The sequence below is a fragment of the Chenopodium quinoa genome, unplaced genomic scaffold (genome assembly GCF_001683475.1).
Source record: "Chenopodium quinoa cultivar QQ74 unplaced genomic scaffold, ASM168347v1, whole genome shotgun sequence".
NCBI lineage: Eukaryota > Viridiplantae > Streptophyta > Magnoliopsida > Caryophyllales > Amaranthaceae > Chenopodium > Chenopodium quinoa.
The window spans coordinates 3,321,616-3,336,060 of NW_018743593.1; the positions used below are offsets into that span (position 1 = coordinate 3,321,616).

Genomic DNA, 14,445 nt, shown 5'->3' on the forward strand with positions numbered 1-14,445 from the left:
TCGGGTAATGACCATCGAAAAAAATTCTCGCCAAGGGTTTAATGAAGAACTCAATGCTCCTAAGCCACAGGAAAAACGGACCATTGAAGAATACACACCAATAGGAATGACTTACAATGAAGCTTTTGACTGTCTTCACAATCAAGGTCAAGACCCTCCACCTGAAAAACGTTTTCCCAATTGGGATCCAAATTCCTATTGTCGATACCATAGAGGTCGCGGTCATACTACCGAAAAGTGTCTCGCCCTCAAGGATCGTGTTCAAGACTTCATTTATTCAAATCTCCTTCATGTTCCTCCGCGCGACAAGAAGGCCAAGATTAGTAACAATAGTAACAGTGGCTGTAAAGGGAAGAAGAACGACTATCCTTCTTCTTCCGGAAACACCTACTCTAGTAATAGTGTTGGTACTTTCGACCTTAGTGAGATCCTAGCCATGGGTAATCGAAAGCAATTGAGAAAGGATTTCACCCCTATTGGAATTAGCTACGATAATGCTTTCGATCGACTCCATGCTAAAGGACTCATTACTCCCATTAGACCTATTCAAGATCCCCCACTTAAGAAGAGATCGCCTATTTGGAATCCAGACGAACACTTCAAGTACCATCAAGGTAGGGGTCATGCTACCGAGAGCTGTTGGAAGCTAAAGGAAGCTATCCAACATTTGATTGATAATAACAAGCTTCTCATGCCTTCAGTTAACAAGAAGAGCGAGCGATGATAAAGGAAACAACAAAAACAAGAGGCGAGCTTCAACGACAAGATTTCGTGACCTCTTTTTTCTATTTCTTTTTTATTTACCCTTTCCCCAATAAGTCTAGCATAGGCACCTTTTTATTCTCCTTAGATTTATTTTGTAGGATCATTATATATTTTTCTTTAATAAAATGAGCATTTATTTCCTTATATATGATCATTTCATTTCATTGCATTAAAAAAAAAAATCCATGTCAAACTAAGCACAAGGTATACCAATGATTTGAGGCACCCCTTGTAGCCACATCATATTTCCTTTCACCCTTCAATTATACATCCTTTCTTCATAAACCACTTTGAGCCTCATCGAACGATAGACCTTTATTTTTTCAACCTACATCTACCTAACCTTGGGATGGGATGGTGTGTAACTTATGCAATTCTAAAAAGGCTTGAGTAAATTCAAAAGATTAAAATAGCAAAAAAAAAGCAATAAAAAAATAATAATAAATAAATAAAAGTGTACAAAAGGGCAAGTGTTCCAATGTCTTTGATATGAAAATATCTTTGATAAGAACACGTCTCAGATTGCGTCTCTTATCGAGTGCTCGGTACCGTGCCTGAGAAACATGAATGTCAAGTGAGTGATAGACCGCATGATCGGGATTTCCCACACTTATTAAAATAAAATAACTGCTAAAGCAAAAGAGCTAAAAAAGAGTAGGAACTCAAGCACAAAATACAAAGATTCAAAAGCGAGGTTGCACACCTTGGGGGCTTATCTAGGGTCTTGAGCCTTTATCCCCTTCTTCTATAACCTTTAGCCTAACCACGTTACAACCCTTAAAAAGACCTTTTTGAGGTATACACACACTTGTGCGAGGTTCGGGTAGAACTACGTTCGGCTTGATTCCTAACGGATACGTAGGCAACTTCACATCAAGGTGCGGCCGTAATAAACATACATTCATATTCACATTCACACACTTGCACCATGATCATATCAAGGGATCTCCAATGCTCATCCCTATTCACTTAGAGCTAGACTTGGGGGCTTGATCCCTACATCATTAGCTTGCCTAGCCTAAGAGTCACCATTTGGCTCTTTTAACAAATAATATCTTTCCACACACTTAGCTCTTGCGGCCTAACTTTAGTGTCACTTTCACACACCGCACAGATACATGACCAAATATACTTCCCTTAGGAACCCTTTGTCATGAGATCTTAACACAACGCTGAAGCATGCCTTGTCATATCAAAATCACTCATCAATAATAATTGTCATTGCATCATGAAGTACGAAGTGCTTAGCCTCTGTGCCTAAGTTACCCAAATACTTTCATCATTGAGTCAACCATTGAGATAGCCTAGGATAGGTTAATCCTTGAGAGATAATATCAAACAACATTTGACTAAGCTCATTCAACATGGATCTTCACACTTTCAATTCTTTTTTACGTCTTTCTTTTTCGGGAGAAAGTCAGTACCCTCCACAAAAATGACGGAAAATTTTTGCATTTTTGCATTTTCGAGTCGCACGATCACATTACAATGCACACACGAGTCATGTTCACATTGAGTCATGTCGTGTCTTATCACTTTGATTTGAGTCTAACACATATGTCATTTCACTTCGAGTCGAGTCAACCTCGACTCAATCACACAGAGTCAAGTTTATACCTTGAGTCGTGTCAAGTCGATGAGTCAAGCAATGCTAAACCTTAGGTCAACCCTATGATGATTAAAGAAATTGGCAAAGTTCTATTGTTAAAATAAATACAGGTGCAGCAGAATAGGGAAGACCCTATCACAGCGTTCGACGACAGAGTCAATTCTTGGCGCCAGAGATATTCCAGCAGCGACAGAGCTCGAAGCCTCTCAGAAAGGTGATTTCGACCTCATACAGCAATTTCGGGTTCCTTGGTACGCCAGTTAGCCCCTATAAGCAATCTGACATGATTAAGTAGTCGGTTTGATTACAATCACAATAAGTGGTAGACCTGATGAAAGATCGTCTCACTTAGCTTAAAGCGCCTAAGAATTGGCTCATCACGGAAACACCGACATACTGGTTTTAGCGGAAGCAAAGTTCAGGCGAGCTTTAGAAATCAACAAACGTTGGTCTTCGGAAAATTTTCTTCGGAATATTATCACAACAAACATTCAAGTAACGAAGCTCTATTGTTCAGAGACGCGTGAACATCTCCATCAAAGCTCTTTGCTCCAGAGACGCGTGGGCATATTATTCAAGCTCTTTTGTTCAGAGACGCGTGGACAATCCTTTTCAAACTCTTTTGTTCAGAGACGCGTGAACATTTCCATCAAGCTCTTTTGCTCCAGAGACGCGTGGGCATATCATTCAAAAGCTCTTTTGTTCAGAGACGCGTGAACATCTCCATTCAAGCTCTTTGCTCTAGAGACTCATGGGCATATTATTCAAGCTCTTTTGTTCAGAGACGCGTGAACATTTCCATCAAGCTCTTTTGCTCCAGAGACGTGTGGGCATATCATTCAAAATCTCCTCTGTTCGGAGACGCGTGGACATATCATCAAAGATCTCCTATTTTCAACCTCTTTGTTCAGAGACGCGTGGACACATCATTCAGAAGTTCATATTAAAAAGGAATATAAAAAAAGAAGCTCTTTGTTCAAAGACAAGTGAACATCGAAACAACAAGGTGGTGTTCCCTAGATTGTGGAGAATTGTCACAAACAACTGAGGATTGTTTCAAGTGAAACAATCTTCGATAGTATTCCCTTGGACATGGAATATTATCAAAGCGGAGGAGGATCGTTTCAGGCAAAGCAATCTTCCAAATTGGAAGCAGTTACAGGCGTAGCGGTTTTCAAGCGGGATGGCATTCTCTAGCTTGCAGAAGGTCATCAAAACAATCGGTTACTTTCAGAGACGTGTACTTGATGGTGCAAGATACGCGTTTCTTAACTCTTTTATCTGTTTAACTAACGTTAATTTTGCAGGTATCGGCGTTACAAGAATGGTTTAGGATCGCAGAACATTCTAAATCATTCTCCGTCCCTATCGATACTTTGACTTTTGTTTTCGAAACTCGCATTTCTCCAAACTCAGTCAAAGTGGGGGCTTCTGTAGACATCCATTTGTGTCTCCCCAAAACCAAACCCAGTGATGAGTACCTTTCACGTCGAATCATAATCGAATGAAGTGAAAGTGTGGAAAGTCTAGTGTTGCGGATAGTTTTAATTTCTTTTCTCATCTCTTTGTTTATAAAAACTTATTTTAAGAAAACAGCCAATCCAGTTTGGTTGGTCCATGATATAGGTCTAATAGTGGTATAGTTGGATGGGGCTTGACAAGAGCTTTCCAACGATATATTATAAGCCCAATTCCGATGAATATTGAGGAAGTTATGACTAATTTACCATGCTGGGCCCGGTTTGAGCTTTATATACGGCCCAATGATCTAGGGGAGGGCCTAATATGATTTATCATTCCTAATTGGTTTTAGGTTTCTAGATTCCTCTAGAAGGTTCTTTTCATTCCTAATTTAATTAGCATTGATAAATTGACTTTTGTTGACTTTTCAGAGTTTTAATTAAAATCAAAGAGCATTTTAGAGGAAAATATACGATTTTATCCTCCTGTACGGCAAAACTTATCTGATTTTTGAAAACGCGTCAAAAACAGGACTAGCGCCTGACGCTAGGCATTGGCGCCTAGAGCTAGGCCTGGCGCCTGGCGCCAGCTATTGGTGCCTGGCGCTAATGTTGGCGCCTGGCGCCAATTAGCCAGTGCTGGCGCCAGCTCTGTTTTGCGTGCGCCAGACTCTGTTTTGTTAATTTTATCTTTTTTGCTGATTTCTCTATAAATAACGTATTAAAAACTCTGTTTGATTCACCTACAACCAGTTTTCATTCATCAATTCTCTCATTCTCTTCTAATCCATCTCTCTTTCTCTCTTTTCTAAAATTGCTTTCACATACAAATTCCGCATTCACAAGATCTAGAAACACCTAGCCATATTCGAAGTTGTCTTCGCTCTAGACGTGAAAGGTTTAATTTCTGAGGGTTTGGTCCCAAATCTCTATTTCAATTATTTAATTTAATTGTTTTGTTTATTATTTTCCTTGAAGTTACTAACGTGTGTATTTTGTTATTAGAAAGAGGTACGAGACATCAAAGTAAGGACTTTAATTGATTAATTGATATTATGATGTAGAAATCATGTTTAAATTGTTATTATGATATTCCTAGTATCATGTCTAGGGTAATTTTAATATTAAATATGATTGTTATGATGTTTCCTATGTTCTTTCTAATATTTATGATTGTTAGTATCATGTTAGGGCTAAAGATTTGATTTTTATTGCTTAGTGACATGCTAGTGTTTGTTATTAATCTTGTTAGTATCATGCCTAGGATCTTGCTATTATTATGCTTTAATATTAACATGAACATGATTATGATTATAATGACTATAATTTATGATGATTATGGGTATTATTATTATTATTATTATTATTATTATTATTTTGATGATTATTATTTTATTTATGATGATTATTAGTATGATTATTATTTTTATGATGATTATAATTTTATTGTCATGATTATTATTTTATTTATGTTGCTTGATTTTTATTCTTATTGCTTGATCACGCCTTTTATGCATGTTTAAAGGAAATTAGTACTTGTAATCACGCTTAATAAGATATTTGATAATCTTGTTTATGGTTAATGTGATTATAATTTCAAGTGATCGCCAATAATAGATTTATTTGTGCATTAATATTCAACCAACATAGATAAACAGGTTTAGGATTAATCCTATTGATTGCATGTTAATCAAAAAGCGCACATGAATACGATCATAATAAAGTAGAGGCCTATTATTAGGGCAGGTTCAATCTCTTTTAGGTTGGGTTTGTACCTTCATCCCTGAACCCTTATTTGGTTCAAGACCTTATGGAGTTGACGATCTCTTGGATCGTTAAGGGGTGTAACCTTCACCCTGTGAATGGTTTACAAGTTCCTAAAACTTGTTGGCGACTCTTTTGCTCTATCTTCTTCCCTTTTGGACGCCACCGTACTTTAGTGTATGATCACAGTGGGGTTCGAGTTAGGGGATTAACGCTTGAAATTTATTCCCTACACATAATAATGTATTTTCAAATCCAATTGATAAGCTAAAAGGGGATTTTATAGCATCAAAATATAGCCTTTTACATATGAGCTACAACATAAGTATTTTCCAGCACAAGTAATAAGCTTATAAGAAAAGTTTTCCTTAGGTTATGAGATTCTATATTGTAATGAGCTGATCATTCAAAACTATTATTTCTTATTCTTTTTTGTCTAAAATTTCTAATAAGTGAAATTCGCAACAATATCTCTGCATACCAACTTTTGGCCCAGATGGAGAGGATATAAAGACTGTAACATCGTTGCATTGGTCTCAAAGGGATAATTGACCAAGTTAAAAACTTTTCCTGCAACAAACAAGCAACTATAAAAGGAAAATATTAATACTCCAGAAACTCTCTCTAAGGTAGCTTATGGAAGCATACTAAATTTGATCGACCCTATTTTTGACAGTGTAAGGGTAATTACAAAGAGTTTATAGGGCATAAATCAGGAGATACCATATTTCCTTCAAGGCTGCCCAAGTGACACATTTTGCCCATCAAAATCGGGAAACTACATGGACAAGAAACAAGCCTCTTAAACAAAGGCAATCTTTTGTACAAGCCAAATTCAACTCGAAGTGGGAAAGCAAAGGTTAAACTTCCATTCGAGCGATCTGATTAATTTATAATGGGAATCAGGAAAGGTTAAGGGGTTGTGCAAAGTATACTAAGACATTTACAAGTTTCTTGGATCACCAATTTTGGGCAGAATATATGGGTGTTTCTACTATTGTCATCCTTAAAATGGTCATGACTATCCTCAAATCCTATTGGTTTGTTTTTCCTCTTTTTAAAAAAAATGTTTGTTCAAACCACTTTTTTTTAATTCTTTTTCTTTTTTCCAAAAAACAATATTTGATTTTTTGAAAATCTTTTTTATTTTCATAAATATCTTATTAAAATCACTTTTTAATAAAGTAAAAAATTAAGATTAAATTAAGAAAATTAAAATCAATACATTGTTCTTCAATGTACTTCATCCATGGATGAAATTAACCACCAATTTATTATTTTTGTCCCTTAAAATCACTTACACATCAACGGAGAATGAACATATGCCTCGATCACACACCATCTGCAACTTTTTTTTTGTTTATGAAAATAAGGGTTTGTGCGTATCCGAATTGTTTTGTAATTATAGAATAATACATATTAATTAGACAATCTCAATCAAGAGATGCAAAAATCGGTGATTATATGTAACCAAAAATCATAAAATTTTCATTTTTTCGAAAATCCGGATTTGTCCGGCACATATGGGAAGAAACCGTGAAATATTCTCTTCAAAACCCTATTCGATCTAAAAAACGAAGATGAAATTTCGAATCTTGTTTTTGTAATAGGTATTCAACAATATCCTAATAGGACATTACCTTTAACAAAAAGTTTTATTGTTATTTCGTCTATGATCATAGAGAGTTTTGTAATCATACTGGATGCTATGATTAACACTTTTGTGATTATATTTATGTTATCATCATACAATTTTCATTAAATTATTAAATGCAAACTCAATTTAAGAATTAAAATTTATCTGAATTACAATGAAGACTTTAATATGCTTACCATCATAATAAGGTTATGACCTTATACATTGTATGTCATTACATTATGAACGATATATGCTAAGCTTATGTCTTGAATTTATATAGAAAAGTGATTCAACTTTTTAAATATCAATGAATGACCTATGAATTATTCATTTAATCTGTCACTAGCATTATTTTTGTGAATTAAAAAAGTAATACGTACTATAATATTATTTTCCAAAAACAATAGCTAATCAACAACTATATATATGGGTAACTTAACAATTGAAGTTTAAATGTCTTTTAATTATTATAAGTAATTATCTATTATTGTAATAAATTATATTCCATATATATTAATACTATCCTATTAAAGTGGGATAATGGAATATTTAGTGATTCTTATTTGGCTCATATGGCTCATATCATAAGAATATCAATTATTATGTTTCCAAAAACAAAAACATTAATATAACTTCCATATTCTTGCACATCATGTTATGGAAAAGAATATTATCTTAACACAAAGTCTTATATGTGGCTGGCCACACGGTGTGGCCAGTCACAGGGGTTACTTTGCTAGTGTAATGGGGGTTACTTCATCATAATTAAAGAGTTACTCGGTCAGTGTTATAGAGGTTACTTGATTGGTATTACAGGGTTACCTAATCAATGTTATAAGGGTTACTTTAAGTGGTCAAACGGTGTGGCCGGTCGCACACAAGACGAGCCGTTATCTTAATTAAGTAATACTTTACAAAAAGATAGGAACCAAAATACTACTCCTATAGAAATTAGCATGATTACTATAAATTTTATCTTTAAGACAAATGTTACACGTACTCTTGAGTTAATATGCTAGATCTTAGTAAAAATTCACAAGAAAGTCAAATATTACCACTTTATTAGGATAATATCAATATATTAATTACTTTTGTATATACTCGGTTTACACTAATAATAGTGTAAATCGAGCAGTATAAGGGTAACTTTTAGCTAATTTTAGGGTAAATTTTTGCCCTTTTTGGGTATCTTTAAACATAATACAATTTTTATATAAATAGACAATAAGAAAAAATTTATAAAGGTAATTTAATTACGTTTAATCACTAATGAATGATTTTTAGTCATTTAAAATGTGATTCTTTACTAATAAAACATAGATAATTTTAATTTGTATTAAGTTACTTTTATACATTTCAGGGGTAACTTTTATTCATTTCAGGGGTAACTTTTGCTCATTTTAGAATAACTTTAACAGATGATCCGATTTTTTAAAAAGTTTATATCAATATATATGGAATACATTATGATGATAAGTAATTAATTATAATGCCTCAATTTATTTAAGCCGTGATTTTTGAATTCACATATTGTAAGATTTATATGTAAAATAAATTTGGCCTAACATTATTTTGTCAAATATTAAATGACATATAGACTTCAATTGTTAAGTTATCCATATGTATAATTGTTGATTAGCTATTTTTTTGGAAAACAATATTATAGTATTATTTCTTTTTAATTTTCAAAAATCACACTAGTATTAGATTAAATGAATAATTCAGAAGTCGTTCATTAAAATTTAATTACCCGTATCACATTTCTAAATAAATACTTCATGACTAAGCTTTGGCACATATCGTTTCTTAATATAATGACATATATTGTATGCAATCATAACCTTGTGCTGATAATAAACATGTTAAAGTCTTCATTGTAATTTAATTAGATCAATTCTAAATTGTTAATTTAATTCAATTTACATTGATAATCTAATGAAAATTATTTGATGATAACATAAATATAATCAGAAAAGTCATAATCATAGCATTCAATGTGATTACAAAACTTTTTATGGTCGTAGACGAATCGACAATAAAACTGTTTATAATATGTCCTGTGCTATTAGCATATTGGTGTATACCTATTATAATAACAAGATTAAAATTTCGTCTTCTGATCCTTTTTTTTGGATCAAACAAGGTTTTGAAGAAAATATTTTATGGTTTCTTCCAAGATTTTTCTCCACGAACAATCGAAAACGTGAAAATTTTAGATTTACGAATACATATAATCGTAGATTTTGCATCCCTTGATTGATTGAGATGGTCCAATTAAAATGTATTATTTAGAATTAAGAAACAACCCAAGTTCGCACGAACCCTGATTTTTGCAAACAATAAAAAATCGCAGATGGTGCGTTGATTAGAGGCATACGTTCATTCTCCGGTAATGAGGGAGTGAATTTAAGGGATAAATATCGTGGATTGGTTAAGAATTTCTTCCATGGATGAAGAACCTTGAAGTACCTTGAAGAACATTAAAGAACTATGAAGAACAATATTTTTTATTTATATAATTTATCTTATTTTTAGATTTAATTAATATCTGATTTTATTTAAATAATTTGAAAAAAAAGAAAGTAATTCCGGTAAATTAATAATTAATTACTGGATAAATGAAAAAGAATTAAAAATAGAAAAAACTAAAAATAACGTTTCAATCATATTTAAGTATAGTCATGGCCATAATAAAAGTGACCATACTAGAACTTTTAAGAATATATAACCATTTTAGTATTGTACTGTTTGCAATTTCATCCGAAATATTATTATTGATTCCGTCCTTGATCACTCTAAGTGCTTTACATCTAGCTAATATCAGTATACGGACTAGGGCTGGTAATCAAGCCGTGCTTGTGTTCGGGTCAACTCTACAAGATTTGACTACCCCAATCTGAACCTAAACTGTTAAGTTTTTGGGTTCAATTCCTGAACCTTAACCTCATCTGTCAAGCTAACCAGTTTAACTAGAAATTTTTTTATATTGTTTCGAAGTACAATAAATGGATCAACCCAAACCCGTTTAACCTGCCATTTTTGGGTTCACCAAATCCATGGACAGTAGGGTGGTGAAGGTAGTAAATACTAAATAGCAGCAGAAAGGACTTGTAAAGAAAGCAAAAGGACTAAATAACCAACATTGAATTAAGTGAAAAGAGAAAGAGAAGGAAAACTTTCAAGAAATAAAAGGGTAGTCGGTTATAAACTTAGGTAGTTGGGTATGGATTATTTTTGAAAGGGTAGTTGGACAGGTGTATATGGGCCAAAAGGACACTCGTTTGGTTTCCTTATGTTTGGTTTATAAGGTTAGATTTAAGTAGACTCAAGCTATATTACACGGACTCTTTATTTCACTTTAAGTACCTATGTGATCCTTATGACACTTCAAGGGACTCTTGTCATAACACAACATTCAACTTCAACCTAATCAACTTGTTTAATGAACTTGTAGTGTCATAACTTGTCATATGACCAACTTAAAATCATAGGACTAACTTAAAATCCAAATGAGTGATAAGTTTATAACTTAAAATCCAAAACAAGTTTATGGCAATTTGTGACCATTACAAAATCAACTTATTTTATGGTAACTTGTTAAGTTATTACGAAATCAACAAGTTATTACACACTTGGGGATTGTTTAGTTATTACAAATTACAATTAAAAAAAAACGTGTGCACTATTACTTATTAATAGTGCACACGTTATTACACCCTATTAAATCCAAACTTAAAATCCAAACAATCCATATTACACCCTATTACTCTTTAGTGCCCACTTGATTTCCAATGATGACATCATGCTGAAAGCATATAATAATTAATAAAAATTAATTAATAATTTATAAAAATTATTTAATAATTCAATAGATTTAGGGGATAAATTGATAAAATAATATATATGTGTGAGAAGAGTGAATAGTGATTAAACTAATCAATTCACCCCTTTTTTTTTGGTACTAAGTTGTTGCTAATAACGCAGTTGTAATTAATAAACAAAGTTATGTTAAAAAAAAAACAAAAAATCAAAAATAAATCTTTTTCTCTGTCACATGTTGTTTCTATTTTCGCACAATGTAAACATAAACATAAAAAATTGGTGCTTGAAAATTTAAGACGATTAAACACCTTTTGCCGCTTTGCTGAAGATGATGATGATCCATCGTCTTCATCGCACTCTAAAGGACGCTTCCCTTAACGATGAACATCCTACCACAACAAGGATGAGTAATTAACGAACAATAAAAAAGGATATCAATCTAATTACCCAAAAATTAAATAAAATTTAATTGTAACTTTTGTTCCAAACATTTGTACATAATAATACTCTATTTACTATAAAAATTAAAATTACAAAGAAATGCACAACACCTCTTCGATGGCATGCTCCTCTTCGTTGTTCTTTGGTTGTGGTTGATTTAGTGCCTATATTCATTTTTAACGGTCAAAAAATAAGTTAAGAATATATGGCACCACAATATGTAAACATGATGAACATAATTGAGGGAAGACATTAACAGTAAGATACACTTACACCATCAATGATGGAGACGTCATCTTCATCCGAAAGTTCCGTAATTTTAACCATGTTGAAGGAGAAAAATGTTTGAGTTTTTTGGGAATGGATTAGAGTTTTTGAGGTTTTATATATTTATATTTTTATTTTGAGTGAAATTCGAAAATGGAGAATGACGGTTTTAATTTGCCTTTGACAAGACTGATTGATGAAATGAGTGGGTAGTTTTGTAAGTTTATGTTGAAATAACTTCTTTTTTTTTTAATAAAGGAATAATTCTTTTTTTGGAGTTTATGTTGAAATAACTTTTTTTTTCCTGTGAAGGAAAGGTTGAAATAACTTCTTAGGTAGGATTAGTGTGTAGTTTTTGTATGTTTTGTAAGTATTTTGTAAAGGATTGTCCTATTAATTAATAAAAATACAAATGTTTTGCAAATGAAATCTGTTGATAATTGTATGTAAAATTTAAATTTTGGATGAAAAAAAAGGGGAATTTAAATGTTTTCTAATAGATATGAATCAAGAGATGGAGACAAATGTGTTGTGAATTGGGTAATCAATCATGGGTGGACAAGATTGATTAAAAATTAAAATTCAATTATCTCATTATCATGTGATTAGATGAGTGTATAATGATTAAATCCGAAGATTATACAATCTCAATACCTTATGAGTGTATTACTACCTTCATTACAGGTTATGTGCAACGATTTGACATAAAGCAGAGAGGGGAAATGTCTAATCGTTACACATAACATGTAACGGAGGTAGTATTTCAATACCACATAAGCGTGTCATGCTTTTAGCCATGTCAATTATACGAGTTATTACAAAATGCGATGACGCAATCTCAATCCCATATGCATTTATAATGATTTAAGCCGTATCGATGGTACGATTTATTACAACATGAGATTATACAGTCTCATTAGCATATGAGTGTATCACGATTTCAGCCTTGACGATAATACAATTAATTGCAAAATTAGATTAAATAATCTCAATACCGTATGATTGTATCTTGATTCAAGCTTTGGCAATAATTATGAGAATACAAGGTTGACAGGAATACAATGATGTTGTTTAATACCAATAGAGTGTAATTGAATGAGATTATGATCATTGCACCTGATTGATAGAATAGAAAACCTAATAAAATCGATTACATGATAGATTTTAAAAACTTCGGCAATCAAGTTATATGTTTTTTTTTGTGTATGTAACCGGATCTTAAGATTATAATAGCATATGTACATAAAATGATTAGCGAAACACAAACCCAAAACCCAAAACCCTTAACCCTAAAGAGACGCACATGATGCATGCCTGTACAATGTACGTATTATCTCAAGATGCCGGATTCTTATTTTATTCCAGAATTTGATCATATTATATTTAAGAAAAAAATTAGTGTGTTAAAATTGGTTTATATAAACAAAAAATAAATTAAGTTGGTAGTTTGTTATAAAAAAGGGTGGTAGTAAATTTGAAAATGGAGAAGGGCATTTTGGGGAAAGTGAAAATTTTCAACCAAGATGCTCTATCTCTATATATAGTACTGTAGATAGATGTTTGTGTTCAAGGTCATTTATTACACGGTGTTCAAATTTTGTTCAAACTCGGCTCATTTTTTACATTAACGAACATGAACAACCTTCAACCGATCTTGAACCAGAGTAATTTATTGGTCGGCTCGGTCCATATACACCTCTATCTACACTCTTATATAAAGAGAAAGGGACTTTTGGGTGATAAATTTGTTTTTTCCCAAAATGCCCTTCTCAATTTACAAAATTACTTATTCATTAATTAATATATTTTTTTTAAAAAAAGAAAAAACTTCATTCGTAACTGCTCAAAAAAAATTATCTATTCTTCAAAACAAAAAAACAATAATAAAAAATAAATAAAAAATTATTAAAAAATAAATAAAAACTAACTACCAACAAACCATAATTATTATCACCAAAAACAAACCAAAATCAGCTACTTTTTATTAAATAAAAAAAAAATTGTAACTAACCATAAACCACATTTACCTTTTTTTTTAATTGAAAAAAACCACGTTAATCTTTGATGAAAGATAACTATATCATGATTTTATTTAAAAAAAATAAAGGAAAATAATTACCAGTATAATTCTCTCTGAAAAAATTTACGATACAAAGAAAAAAAAAACCTAAAATTTTATTAAAAAAAATAAAAGGAAAAATTATACATCTATCTAATCTGTATAAGTACTATTACCGTAGATATTTACTCTATAGTTTTCAACCTTTTATATAAAAACTCCATGATCAATAATAATTTTTAAGGTTAATTGAGGCATTCAAAGTGGAGTAGATGTCCTACTGACATTTTTTTCATTCTTAAAATTTAAGTCTATGTAAGGATTGATTTTCGAAAATATCTACAATAACAATAATATGAGTAAATTAATAAATTTCATCTAATGTAAACGCGTAGCGTGTGTCTCGTACCTTGTAAACAATAAAGCATCAATTTTTTTTAACAAATTATTTTGTATCAATTATATTGTTACTGATACAAATGTACAATTGTTTTTTAACAATCACGTAAATTAAAAATTCCCAATACTTATAAAATGGTGTCAAATAATAAGAACAAATACATAATAAAATGAATGTATCATAACATGTAAATAGTAATCATGAATAAACATGGGCACG

The 14,445-nt window shown here is 31.9% G+C and overlaps 1 long non-coding RNA gene across 2 annotated transcripts; it reads right to left on the reverse strand.

Annotated features, from left to right (window-relative positions):
- Positions 1 to 10,877: 10,877 nt before the first annotated feature.
- Positions 10,878 to 12,438, reverse strand: LOC110682727. Of its 2 annotated transcripts, XR_002503454.1 has the most exons (4): positions 11,774 to 12,438; positions 11,611 to 11,664; positions 11,368 to 11,448; positions 10,878 to 11,042 (listed from the first exon to the last, which is right to left on the reverse strand). It is a non-coding gene; the product is annotated as an uncharacterized LOC110682727 (long non-coding RNA). The 2 variants fall into 2 exon arrangements; XR_002503453.1 differs by lacking the exon at positions 10,878 to 11,042 and having other exon boundaries at positions 11,131 to 11,448; positions 11,774 to 12,434.
- Positions 12,439 to 14,445: the final 2,007 nt, after the last annotated feature.